The sequence below is a fragment of the Engystomops pustulosus genome, chromosome 7, assembly GCF_040894005.1.
Source record: "Engystomops pustulosus chromosome 7, aEngPut4.maternal, whole genome shotgun sequence".
In the NCBI taxonomy this organism is placed as follows: Eukaryota; Metazoa; Chordata; class Amphibia; order Anura; family Leptodactylidae; genus Engystomops; species Engystomops pustulosus.
Genome location: NC_092417.1, coordinates 154021492 through 154024990, shown reverse-complemented (window position 1 = coordinate 154024990; position 3499 = coordinate 154021492). Strand labels below are relative to the sequence as shown.

General features: G+C 45.0%; 1 long non-coding RNA gene across 1 annotated transcript; it reads left to right on the top strand.

The window, feature by feature from the left end:
- Positions 1-300: 300 nt before the first annotated feature.
- Positions 301-2607, top strand: LOC140071083 (uncharacterized). Its single transcript, XR_011849038.1, has 2 exons — positions 301-571; positions 2397-2607. It is a non-coding gene; the product is annotated as an uncharacterized lncRNA (long non-coding RNA).
- The last annotated feature ends 892 nt before the right edge of the window (positions 2608-3499 follow it).

Genomic DNA, 3499 nt, shown 5'->3' with positions numbered 1-3499 from the left:
TCCCTTGCAAGGCAGCTCTCTTGACATCACTCGGTTGGGACAACTTCGGAGGTCACAATCCAAGGCACTTGTTTTTTGACAAGTTTCACAGGTAAAACCTGCTGTGTACGCTTTAGCTTTACTGTAATCACTATAGTGCAATAACTACAATATGCATCCCAGGCCAAATGAAAAAACCTTTGCCTTTGAAGAAACATAACATATAAGCTCCACCAATCCATTTTTTTTTATTTGTAATGTTGTTCATCCCTAAAACAAATCTTTGTGAATCACAGCAGCGTGCACGCGCGCACCCAAACACACTGAGCTGAGCTCCGGTAAAATGGCCGCCTTTTCTCCCTAGCGTTCCATCGATTCTCTAGCTCTTGTTCCGGTCACGTGATCGCGTGGTTATATAAAGCAGCCGGTAACGCAGATTCCATTTTGCCGACCTTGCCGCAGGGTTATCGCAGATCGCAGCATCATGTCATCCTCCGCAGTGTCCCGTCTGTTCCGTCTCCCCCGCCTAGCCCAGCTCATCTCCCGGAGGGGGATGTCTTCTTCCGTGGCAACCGCCGGCTCCAGCCCCGTGGTAAGGCCCTGTGCAGTGGGGGCGCGCACTGGCTGAGCATGGCCGGGGCCAGGATGTAATGTGTTAATCGCCAGTATCTTGCTGCCTGCATCAATTTTTACATAGCAGTAGAATATTGTATTGCTGACGGCTGTGTGTTCCACTTAAAGGGATTGTCCACTTTATGTATGTTAACTAGGTTGATAAAGATCTACTCAGGTCATATATGCAACTAAATGATGGATATATTCCATTCCAGTATATCCAGTAGCTCCACATGGAATTATCTTCATTATTATAAACTATACTGAATTTCCATTGACTAAAGTTGTCCAATTTCAGCAGGTAAATGTTAATTGCATAAAGGAGTTTAATTTTTCCGATATGCTCACTGTATCATTCCTCACTTTTTTAAAGCTCCGCTTGCTATCATATTAGAGGAACCTTCATAGTTTACTTCCAGTGGATAGAAGTCTGTCTCTGATCATGTGATGTCACACAGGTGCAGGGCTCATCAGTTATTAGAGCTAAGTGATATAATGTGATGTCACTTGTGACCATGGACTGATTGCTATCCACTGGAAGTAAACAATGAAGGTTCCTGTAGAATGGCAGCAAGCAGAGATCTAGAGACCAGTGAGTAATTGATAAAGTTAACATTACCCTATAAACGTTCTGTATCAATTACTCACTAGTTTCTAGATCTCTGCTTGCTGTCATTCTATAAGAACCTTCATTGTTTACTTCCAGTGGATAGCAATCAGTCCATGGTCAGGAGTGACATCTCATTATCACTTCGCTCTGATTTACTGTAATGAGCCCTGCACCTGTGTGACATCACATGATCAGAGACTGATTTCTATCCACTGGAAGTAAACTATGAAGGTTCCTATAGGATGACGGCAAGCAGAGATCTAGAAAACAGTATGGAATTGATACAGAAAGTTTATTGGGTAATTTTAACTTTATCTGCTGAAACTGGAGTCTTTTAATACTGGAGACCTTATTGATTTGTGGCTATACTGAATCTATCTGCTGGAGGTAGCTGCAGGCAGGGCTTATTACGGTCCTTGTACAGAATTGTACAAAGAAAGTAAAAACTTGGGGAAATGATTTATTTTTTTTAGTATGGGATTGAAATGATGCTTGGTGTAAAGTTACGTTGTGGTTAGGAATGGCTGAAATCTCCTTTATTCTTCACATGTTAGTCCCAGCTCATGCATGTGTTTGGACCTCCATCTTCTGTAACAAAAATAAGTGTTTATTTCTGTGGCTTCAATTAGTGTCTGTTTGCAAGCGCAGACAAAGCGCTACGTGTGGCACCAGCCTAAGGGCTCATTCACACTGCTGTCTGCGGGGAAGTACATGCCGCCGAAAATCTGCGGCCGCATATACGTCCCCATAGACGGCAATGGTGGCACGGCGCCACACGTGTGGCACCGATCCACACCGTACACCAGAAAAAGATAGAACATGCTCTATCTTTTGCCTGGTGTGTGGCCGTGCGCCGCTGTTTCCTATGGAGGGAGGAGGGGCAACTCCTCACCTCCAGGGCACGGCGGTATGCCCGCACGGCAGGCATACCGCGTGTGAATGCAGCCTAAAACTGAAGAATTGATGAAAGTATATTGGAAAAATTGTAACTTGCATTACAAAAACAATATTGATTTGCTGAAACTGAACCTCTTTAATAATGTCTGATATACTGTCCGTACTCTTCTGTACATCTGGTTTTAGGGAAGAGATAATGGATTGTCCTTAGTACATCACATGTATTGTGTGGATGACTCCTGCTTTTACATTTGAAATAGTTGAATGGAGTATTAATGTTATCTTCTCTCTCCAGGACACAGCCATTGGCCTGACCGCATTCATGATCACCTTCCTGGTTCCATCGGGCTACATCTTGGCCAACCTGGAGGAGTACAAGAAGAGGGACTAATCCCAGAGCTTCTATTCCATGTTACAGCATTCCATTCCCAGCAATGTACAGAAGATGCTGGATCTAAACGCACACTCATGTCTGTTACAATAAACTGTTTACACTCCTCCAGTAATCCTGTCTGTGTCTTACCACTGATTATTAGGAATGCATCACTCTACAACATTGGGTGTAAAGCATTAAAACAGAATTGATGCCATGAGGCGGATTTATTTAATGGGTTATGCAGCTACAGTGGTCCCCACATTCTGACATTGGGTGGTAGCTACCTCTGCAAGCATTCACCCAGTGTATGTAGCACATAGGTCTGTGCTCTCATGCATGTGGCTTGGGGTAAATTCACATGGCCTTCAGCGGGGACGTATCTGCAGTCCGCAAATTTGCGGCCGCATGTACGTCCCCATAGACGGCGATGGTGGCATGGCGGGGATCCGGGCTGCAAAAAGATAGAGCCTGCTCTATCTTTCTGTGAGTGTGGCCGTGCGCTGATGTTTTCCATGGAGGAATGAGGGGCCACCTCCTCTCCAGCACATGGCGGTATGCCTGCACGATGGGCCCTTGAATGAGCCCTTAGTCTTTATTGCGGATACAGAAGTCTCACAAATCTCCCCCCTCCCACCAACTAATCACAGCCAGGGCTAGTAGGCAGGGGTGTCAATCTGGGAATATGTCCAGCTTGTGTGGGATGCATCTGGAACCCTAGCTGAAAAAGCAATCACACATCTAATTGTGGACATCACATGGACTGCAAACAATGGACCACAGTTCCATTGTATGTGGCCTATGAAATGCACTGTAGGCTTGGACAACTTCGTAAGTAGCTTCCATACCTACTGAGTAGTCAGATCAGATGCCCTCAGTTGACTAGGGTTCACTTTCTATATTTGGGATGGTTCATTAACCACTTAAAACGAGCAATGTATAGAGTGAAGACGATCCCTTGCTATGACAGCTGTGAGCCTCTCCTAGCTGAATGACTTCAGTGGCAGTCATTCAGCGATCACTAT